This window comes from Lipotes vexillifer, unplaced genomic scaffold (assembly GCF_000442215.2).
Source record: "Lipotes vexillifer unplaced genomic scaffold, Lipotes_vexillifer_v1.1 scaffold496, whole genome shotgun sequence".
NCBI lineage: Eukaryota > Metazoa > Chordata > Mammalia > Artiodactyla > Lipotidae > Lipotes > Lipotes vexillifer.
Genome location: NW_006786690.1, coordinates 7,658,511 through 7,668,020, shown reverse-complemented (window position 1 = coordinate 7,668,020; position 9,510 = coordinate 7,658,511).

The window sequence follows — 9,510 nt, the reverse complement described above, 5'->3', positions numbered from 1 at the left end:
ATATGTTATTTACCCTAATATAGCCAACATATCTTCAACATGTAGTCAATATAAAAAAGTATTAGGAGGGACTTCCCTGGTGGCCCAGTGGTTAAGACTCCACACTTCCACTGCAGGAGGCACGGGTTTGATCCCTGGTCAGGGAACTAAGATCCCACGTGCCACAAGCATGGTGAAAAAAAAAAAAAAAAATTAAGGAGATTTTACATTCTTTGTGCTAAGCCTTCAAAATCCAGGGTGCATTTTACACTCAGAGCATTTAGACCAACTACATACCCAGGGCTCAACGGCCCCATGGTTAGTGGCTACCATATTGGAAGCTCAGATATAGATAATCGCTAGGGTCGCCTCTAAAATTATGCGACTGGAGTAAAGGCCAGGCTAGATTCCGTATACATTCTTTATACATTTGCCCCCTGTTGAAGCACAAGGCCCTGGCTGGTCCCAGTTGCAGAAAACCATTCAAGTAACACATTTAGGGAGTTACTTCAAGTGGCAATAAAATGGGTCATTGATTCTGGAATGACACAGACCTGGCTTACTCAGCTGTGTGCTCTGGACAAGTTATTCTTCCTCTTTGAGCCTCAGTTTTGCCATCTGTAAAATGGGAATAATAACAATAATAGCTAACATTATATAGCACATACCATGGGCCAGGCATTTTTGTTCTAAGCCCTTTATGTGTACTGACTTCTCATTCAAGAGTCTAACATGCAGCATCCCAATTTTATAGGAGAGCTGAGGCACAGAGAGGTTAAGTAACTTGCCCAAGGTCACACAGCTAGTATGTAGTATTGCTAGGATTCAAACCCGGGCCACCTGGCTCCAGAGTCCCTATGCTGAACCCCAGGTCCACACTGCTGCCCTCCTCAGGAGGTGGTGAGGATTTAGCAAAGGACTGCCCTGAAAGCTCCTGGCAGAGCACCTGGAACACAGTAGGCATGTAATAGATTGTTGCTGTTGCCCTCAAGTGGAGAAGAGCCCCTGGGTGACATCCAAACACCTGGGGCACAGCTGGGTCATGACCAGCTAGGAGGCAGCCCCTTCTGAGCTTTCCTTGTGCCGCTCCCAGTCAGAGGCTGAGAGGGGAATTCGGCTGAGAAGGCGTCTTCCTCATAGCTCTGGTGCAGAGGCCTCTGAAGGTGGATGATTCAGGGTCTGAAGTGCCTGGGGCTTGTGGATGGGTGGGGGGCTGAGGGGGGGGGCCTCGGTGAGAAAGGCAACCCCACCGGTTCCAAGGGCCGAGCCAGGAGCTCGTGGATGCCTGTCCGGGTTCCACTACCAGCATCTTCAGAGAGTGGGGTATGACAGCAACCTGGAGGAGGGGCTCAGAGGGCAAAGGGCCACGACCTTGCACGCACCAGGTGGTCATGGCAATATCCCAGGCCTGGGAACAGACACCTGCACAGGAAGATGCTTTCAGTTGCAGTGTTGTGTAGCTGAACTTGACGATCTGATTCGAACTGGCCCAAACAATGAAGAGGCCCAAGAGTCTGGCAGCAGGTGAGGCTGGATACAACTGGTCTAAAACTCACCAAGGGCCCACATTTTGTGCATCTTCCCCCTTCCTGCGGCAGAGCTGGCTCCTCTCGTGACTGGCTCAGTCCTGGCGGAAGGGGACTCCACCTCATCGCCCTGAGTAGGAAGGAGAAAGCATCTCAATCCCAGCATTCCCAGCCCCAAGTCCTGAGATTCACTCTGATTGGTCCTGCTTTGGTCACATGTTCACTCCTGAGCCAATCCCTGTGGCCAGAGAAATGGAACGCACTGATTGGCTTAGTGTGAATCACATGCTCTAGTCTTGCGTCCCCTGCCCAGAATGGGAAATGGTAAAGGGGAGGTGGATGCTTGGGGAGGCAGAGAGCAAATCTCTACTCCATCAGGTTCTGGTTCCATTTCTGCTACTGCCTGGTCATGTGACCTGGGCAATCCATTCCCCTCTCTAGGCTCAGGGGACTAGAGTAAAAGTTTTAAAATCTTGACTTAGTCTTGTTTTGTTTTTTTTAAACTTTTTTTCAAAGTCTTACGTGGAACTCCAATATATGAACCAGATCCAACTGGACATGCTGTGGTTGAAGTGGAGGAGGGGCCAGGACCCTCAGTCTCCAGTCCCTACCTTTCCCCATGGGGGCTCCAGGAGCCCCATTGTCCCCTCCATCCCTGGCAGCCCAAGCCACCTGAGTCAACATGAGCCCAGCACCACTCCCAGCACATGATCCAGGTTGGTTGAACTGTCCAGGTAACGTCCAGGGAACCCTGGACATGGTGAGGTGGCAACCCCAGGGTCCTGGTATACAAAGGCGAGACTAGGGATTTGTGAACCCCATTCCCACGATAGCCCCAGCCCCTCAGCACCCTCAGCCCTTTCAGAAAGCACCTGCTGCTGACCATGACCTCACCCTCACGAGGAAATGGTAGGCATGGGGATGGCACAGTCAGAGCCTTCACCCACCGTGGGCAACTCAGCCAGGAGCCAGGCTGGGGGAGAGAGGTTGATAGCCATGAACAGAACCGCCTTTGACTACAGAGGACAGTGCCCGCCCCGTGTTCTCTAAAGGATGGCCCTCACGCCCTTACGTCTGCCTGGTCCCCAGGAGCAGGTTAGGTCAATGCTGAGTTGTTTCAAAATAATAATAAAAGAGTGACAGCCATGCCCCCCTCCCTCCCTGGCAATTCACAGGGTGTAAAGCTTTTTCCTTCCCTTTGGCTCAATTGCTTTTGACGGCAGCCACAAGAGGCAGTAAGGGTTAGGTCCCACTGTATGAGCTGACATTGACTGAGCCCCTGCCCTGCACTAAATGCCTTATTAACTCACGTCACCCTCTATACAGCGATAGGAGGCAGACACTATTGTTAGCCACGCCCTTGAAGAGAACCTTGAGGCTTGGGGAAGTGAGCCCCCCCCCCACTCAGCTGGATGTGATGGAGCCCCCACTTAAACCCAGGTCTGCAACTCAAACCGTGAGAGGAGCAGTTGACACAACTACAGCTGCAAATTCTGCAGAAGAATAGATGGTCACCATCACCAACTCCTTGAAGGAGAGAATGGGAGAGAAGGATTGCTTGAGACTTCTGAGGACAGAACAATGTCAACACAGGGATGCTTCAGGGGCTCAGATGTCGATTTGACCTGAGAAAGAACACTGTGACACTCGGAGCTGAGGGACAAAAGACAGGGCAGCCTGGTGAGGCCTGAGTGTGCGGGCGGAGGCTGAACGGCCATTTGGCACGGTGTGGCCGGAGTTCCCACACTGATGGGGGTTGGGCAGACATGGTCTTGGTGCCGGAGTTTCAAGTTTTGTTTATTTCACTAACAGGCCCCCCTGTCTCCAGCCTCAACCCTCCCCACCCACTCTCCACACTGCAGACCCAGTGAACTTTCCAGAGCATCCCTCCACCAAGTTGCCTCCATTGGCAGTTCACCATCTTCGCCAAACTACCCAAAACTTAGTGGCATAAAACCACCACCTTATTATGCTCAGAGTCTGTAGGTCAAGAACAGACAGGGCCTCTCGGGGATGCCTTGACTCCATGATGTTTGGGGCCTCAGCTGGGAAAACTCGAAGGCTGGCTGGGGCTGGAGTCATCTGGAGAAGTCTTTGTTCACATGCCTGGCCGCTGATGCTGGCTGTCAGCGGGCCCTCAGCAGGGCTGTTGCCTGGACCACTTACACGTGGTCTCTCCAAGAGAGGGCTTTCTCAGAGCATGGCAGCCAGGTTCAAAGAGTAAATATCCCGAGAGACCACGATGGAAAAGCATTTTTGTGACCTAACTTTGGAGGTCACAGAGTGTCATACACAAAGCTCCACCATATACCCAGAAAGTTCCACCCAGGGTCAAAGGAAGGGGACATAGACCCCAGCACTGGATGGGAGGAATGTCAGGGTCATGTTGAAAGAAGAAGTGAGATGGGAGAGAGTGTTACGGCCGCCTTTGGAAAAAAATAATCATCTGCAACACATGACTTCAGATGGGGGTCCGAGCCCTCAGCCTGGCTGACGAGGCCCCGTTTACGCTTCCAGCCTCACTGGTCTTCGCACATGCTCTTCCTTCTGGCCAGAAAACTCGTCCACATGTCCCACCCCCACCCCCTTCACCTGGCCCACTTCTACTCACCCTCACGGCTCAGCGGAGGCATCATCTCCTCCCAGGAAGCCTGCTCTGACCCCTGCCCCCACCGCAGCTGAGCTGGGGCACCTTTGGACCACGACAGTTTGCCCCTCTGGGTGCAGTGGTTTCTCTACTTTTTCGTCTCTAACAGACTGTGAGACCACGAGGGCATGGATGGTGTCCACCCCGTGTGTGTCTATCATTATATCCTCAGCCCTGGGCCAAATTCCAGCCCCTTTCTGGGTCCTGCTGGTGGACAGCCCGCAGCCACTCCCCCCAGGAAGCCTTCCTGGATTGTCCAGGTGTTAGGTGTCTCTCCTGCTCTCCCACAGGCCCCCTGTGCAGGTGTTTGGAAAGGCTGGGATGAAAGCACAGAGCTCTGCCCCCTGTTCCCAAGCCAGAGCTTGCTATTGCAATAAAAGAAGCAGCAAATTACCACAGGGGCTTGGAGCTGTAATGATTACATGTACAATGTATTGTTCTTGGGGCTGCTAATTGCATACCTGAGAAATGAGGCCTGCTCAGCCCATGGTGTATTAACACAGACCTCAGCCACAGTGCCAGGCCCAGACTGGCAGAGAGCCAGACACAGAGGTGACAAGGTCAGAAGAGCTGTCCCGGGGCAGTGTGTCCCCAAAGGGGGTGACTGCATCAGCCTCATCGGGGGACCTATTAAAATACATATTCCAAGGCCCTGCCTCAGACCCACTAAAGCTGTATCTGGGGGACTGCGGGCCTAGGAACGTGTATTCTTGACAAGCTCCCAAGGTGATTCTGAAGGCCCAAGCCTGGGATTTCTAACTGCCCCACCCCAAAGCCAGACAGAGCACCACGCCACCCGGCCCAGCTCACCTTGAGAATGTGGCAAGATTGAGAAAGTGAGGACAAGAAGAGGGCAGTTTTCCCAGGAACTCAGGTCAAATCTTCCTCGTGAGCTGAGGGACCCGGGACGAGTCACCCCACCTCTCTGAGCACAGGCTGATTTACCTGGAAGCCAAGGGAGCTTAAGCTTCCAAGATGCCCCCAAGGCTCCGGGAGGGGCCTAAGCAATGGGTTCACTTGCTCGTGTGTGTTCAGCAATTTGCAAAAGTCAGATATTTTTGTCTTCTTTTCCTCAGGGTTCCCAAGAAACCAAGAGAGTCGTTTGGATGTCACAGGGAGCTGTGGGGATGAAACGAGCAGACGTGGGTAGAGCTGCCAGCCCAGAGCCTGACAACCAACTGTCCAGGGAGAAAGCACCGCCAGCGAGGGGCTCAGCCTCTCCGCGCCTCTGTGAGAGGGACATGTGACCGCAGCTGTTGTGCACATCGCGCTGTGCGAGCATTTGACCAGCGAATGTGGATAAAGCATCCAGCTCAGTGCCTGGCGCAGAGCAAGTGCTCCGCAAGTCCGGCCAGGGATGCACAGCTGATGAACAACCGTGCGACCGAGCGAGCAAGGCGGCCCAGCCTGAGAGGGTTGCGTGATGTGTGTGCTTTTGAAATCGTGTTCCTTGGAAACATGGAAAGAAGATAAGGTCTGCTTTCGCCAAGCCAGTTTAAGAACGGCCCTGCCAAGAGGCAGGAGAATGGACTCAGTGAACCAGATTCGCTGTAATTCTGGGACCGGAGTGACAGAATGGCCTTGACCTTGGTCCAGTGGTTTCTGGGAAGACACCTGCTCTGAGGAGAGGAGCAGACACCCAGATCAGAGGATGCGGGAAGGTTAGGGCAGGAGGAGAGCTTGAGAATGGGGTTTCACCCAGTGCAGCTCCCCCCTGTACTCCCTGTGCTACCAGCAATTGTGAATGACATTTTCATGGAGGACTTCCTGGAGGAAGCAGCGTTTGAGCAGGGAGGGAAATGACAGGGATGAGCAGAAAGAAAAGACAAGGCCAGGAGATGCGGGACACTCAACAGTCATCAGCAGAATTACGGACACTGAATGAGCACATATTATGTCAGGATTTGCCTGCGTGCTGCATTCAGATGGTCTCATGTTAGGAATTCTTTTCTTGTTTCTGTTTATTTTGCACACCTGCTTTTATACTAATAGTTTTTAAGCTCTGAAACAATTTCAAACTGGTAGAAAATTTGCACATATAATAGTAAGAACTTTTTTTCTGGCTCCTTTGGAAAGTAAGCTGCTGACCTGATGCCCCATTACCCCAGATTCTTTGGTGTTTACCTTCTACAAGGACACTTCCCTATACAGCCGCAGCAAAACCGTCCAGTCAGGAAGTTAACATCGAAACACTGCTACCTTCTGCTCCCCAGGCCCCGTGCTGGTTGCCCAACTGTCCCGGCAATGCCTTTTATAGCCAAAGCACCCAGTTCACAGACCTAAGTTGCCAGGTCTCCTCGTTCTGGACCAGCGTTACTCACCCTTCCTTTCACAGCCTTGACACGTTTCAAGATGTTGGTTCAGTTATTTTGTAGCATTTGGGTTTGGCTGCTGTTTCCTCATGGCTGGGTTCGTTTGCGGCAGGACTCTCCCAGGTGGCACCTACTTAGCTTTGAATTTGTTCCGTCATGTCAACTGGGGTCACTTGATTAAGGTGGTGTCTGCCAGGTTTCTCCACTGTCAGGTGACTCTTTCTCCCTTTGTAATTAAGAAGGAGATACTCTGAGACTAGGTAACTATCCCATTCCTCACCAAACTGTCCATTTATTCACTTATTTATTTACAGCAGGATGGACTCGTGGTTTCCTATTGTATTCAGCAGTTTATAATCCATGACTATCATTGTTTACCATTAATTCTCAAATTGCCCCAGAGTTGGCCAGTGGTTGCCCCTTCAAGTGGTTCCTGGGGCATTTTGGCACGTGTCCGCCATTCTTTGAGTATTTCCTTAATTTCTGGCCCAAAAAGCCATTCCAGTTTCATCTTGTACTTTCCCCGCCTCAGCCCTAGAATCAGCCATGTCTCTAAAGAACCCCAGTTCCTTTAGTGGAGAGTGGTATATAGAAGCCAACATCTGGGTGCTAAATGGGCTCGTTCTTATTGGGGAGAGCTGCTACTCCCAGGCCCTCTCTGTAGACAGAGCAGGGGGCAGGGACAGGAAGCACATTTATTTACACACACACATACACTATATGGTATTTACACATTTACATCTGTATTTCTATATCTCTCTCATATTGAAAACCACGAGTACACATTGGTACCTCAGTTTACGATCCAATGCCGCAGCACTCATTTTCGTTCTCTCCCTTTCCGTATCTGTAACTCCCTTCTTGGATGTGAAAATCTGTGTTTCCTTGGTCCTTACTATATTTACCAAGTTGATGAATCTCCGCACAGGTAAACAGTCTCCCACCACTGCCATCCCCCCACACAGGGATGCCCTCCTCACCCCTCTTGGGCTCTGGCACCCCTCATCTGGCCACCCTCCATACCCTGCTGGGGCTCTGACACCCCCTGTGGCCGGCTCCCCCCTTGTGGATGACCTTCTCACCCCTTTGGGTTCTGATACCCATACCAGGTCACCCTCCCGTGGGGTATCCTTGTCCCCTTGCTCAGGCTCTGATCGTCCTCTGGGCCACTGTTACCCCTGTGAACACTCTCCTTCCCAGAGCTAGTAAGTTGCAAAGCCCAGATTCAAACCCAAGTCTGTCTGATGCAGACCCTAAGATCACTGCGTTCTCCAAACAGTCCCGAGAAGGAGCCCGCTTTATCTCCCAAGTGAATTTTCCCAACTCAAGGGAATTGAGGAGGTTCTTAGCCTCAGCCAGGGCTGCTTCTCCTGGGGGAGGGAAGACAGGGACCCCACCTGTAGCCCTTCTGCTGGGCTGTACACCAGCCCCTCTGCTCCTGCCAGCTCATGGCTTCAGAAGGGACCTTGGGTCTCCCCAGGGGTGAATTCAGGAACTGGGAGTGATCTGGCTGCCTATGGCAGATAATAAAAACAGCTCACCATTTTTTCAGCACTTTACAGTTTACAAAGCCCTTAGCAAATCTGCTGAGTCTTCATCACAGCCCTACGAGATAAAGATCAGTAAACCCATTTTACAGTCAGTGAACTGAGGCTCAGACTGGGGAAGGGGCGTGAACAAAGTCCGCATCAGACAACCAGTGAGTGTCAGAGCCAGAACTGCACTCAGGCCAGGCTGACCGAGGCCTGATCCTTTGCTCCTCCCCCTCTGGCACTCCCCACCTCTCCCCTCTCCTCTTCGAGCGAGACGGCTTGGCTCAGAAGGGCCCACATCCCCCCCGCGGGCCTCTCCTGAGAACCCCAGGTACGTAGCTACAGTTGCATGCGATAGGGCTGGGCAATCCTGTCCCTGCCTCTCGGAGCCATAATCTGGGGCAGACATCATGGGCGGCTGCGGCACCAACCACAGTGCAGGTTGTATCCACACCCTCTCTTCCTAGAAGCCCAGCCACCCACTCCCTTTGTTGGGAGCAACAAACTAAGGGGTGATCTGTGTTGTTCGGGGTTAGCCCTCGTTTGCCTTATTGTCCCCAGTGACTCCTGTGGGTGCCCAGGACGGATGGTCCCCTCGACGGGCCGGCCCAGCACTGGCTCAGGACAAAACCCTGGTGCCAGCAGGCCCAGGGCCAAGACCCACCTGCGAGTGAGGGCGGCTCCCCGCCGGGCACTTGTGGCTCTGTTCAGCCTTGTCGCAGACGGGCTGGCCAGGCAGGCGGGAGGCACACTCATTAGCCGGCACGTGTCCAGGGCCCTGAGCCACCGGGCAGCCGCGTGGGAGCCCCGGGCAGGCCAGGCGACTCCTCCGGGTCCCTGGGAGAGGTCCCTGCGCGAGGCAACCCAAGCTGAGCTCAGCACAGACCTTCCTCCCTGGCCAGTCAAGGGTGCCGCTCCCCACGGTGGGAACGGCCTTTGTGCCCCAAACTCCACAGAAGGGGACCTGAGTCTCCACATGGCCACGGCCGGGGCTACGTGACACCTGCTAAGGCGAGGAGATGAGTGCCCGCCAGGTGGGGGCTCCACGCACCCCAGGAAACTGAAGGAACCCCCTTACCCTCCCGATGCATACTGGGGGGCCACCCCTCTCCCCCAGGGGGGAGGAGAAGGTCACAGCCAGAAAAGGGGCCGTCGGAGGCAGGACCTTGGCCCTGTAAGCCCTCGGTGGCCCTGGTGAAGGATGGGCCAGGAACAGATGCCTTCTAGTGCCGGTCGGGGGGAGCACATTACCAAGGCACGGCGAGCCCACCGGAAGTGGAAAGGTCATTGGGTGACGTTGGTCGGCTGGCCCCCAGCTCGTGATGCTGCCTCAGCTTCCCCGTCTGTAAAGTGAGACCGTTGTTTCTGACCAGTGGTCTCTATTCTGTTCTCCGTGGAGCCGCAGCCCCCTTGGGGGAGGGGTGGACATACCAAGCAGGTGGGACACCAGCTCCCACTGAGACAATGTCCCCAGAGCTGGACCTTGGACTTCTCTTCACCTGTGGCGGGGGGTG